The sequence below is a fragment of the Morone saxatilis genome, unplaced genomic scaffold, assembly GCF_004916995.1.
Source record: "Morone saxatilis isolate NCDOM2014 unplaced genomic scaffold, NCSU_SB_2.0 Contig16, whole genome shotgun sequence".
Taxonomy (NCBI): domain Eukaryota; kingdom Metazoa; phylum Chordata; class Actinopteri; family Moronidae; genus Morone; species Morone saxatilis.
Window position 1 is genome coordinate 9,637,604 of NW_023339718.1, and position 245 is coordinate 9,637,848.

Genomic DNA, 245 nt, shown 5'->3' on the forward strand with positions numbered 1-245 from the left:
CCCCCCCCCCCCACCCCCGTCCCCCCTTGTTTCGGTTCGCTTTCTGGCCCTCCCGACAGCTTCAAAACAGTGTCCAAAGGCGGTCTGAGTGGAAGATCTGTGCAAATCTTAATTGGTGTAATCTGCTTTTCCTTCTCAATATGATCAACAGATCCTTTTAAGACACATCCTCCGTACTGCCTCTGTGTGATCTCGTTAAGCGTTGTGCCATCCGTGCCCGGCCACCCCTCTCTCTCTCTCTCTCT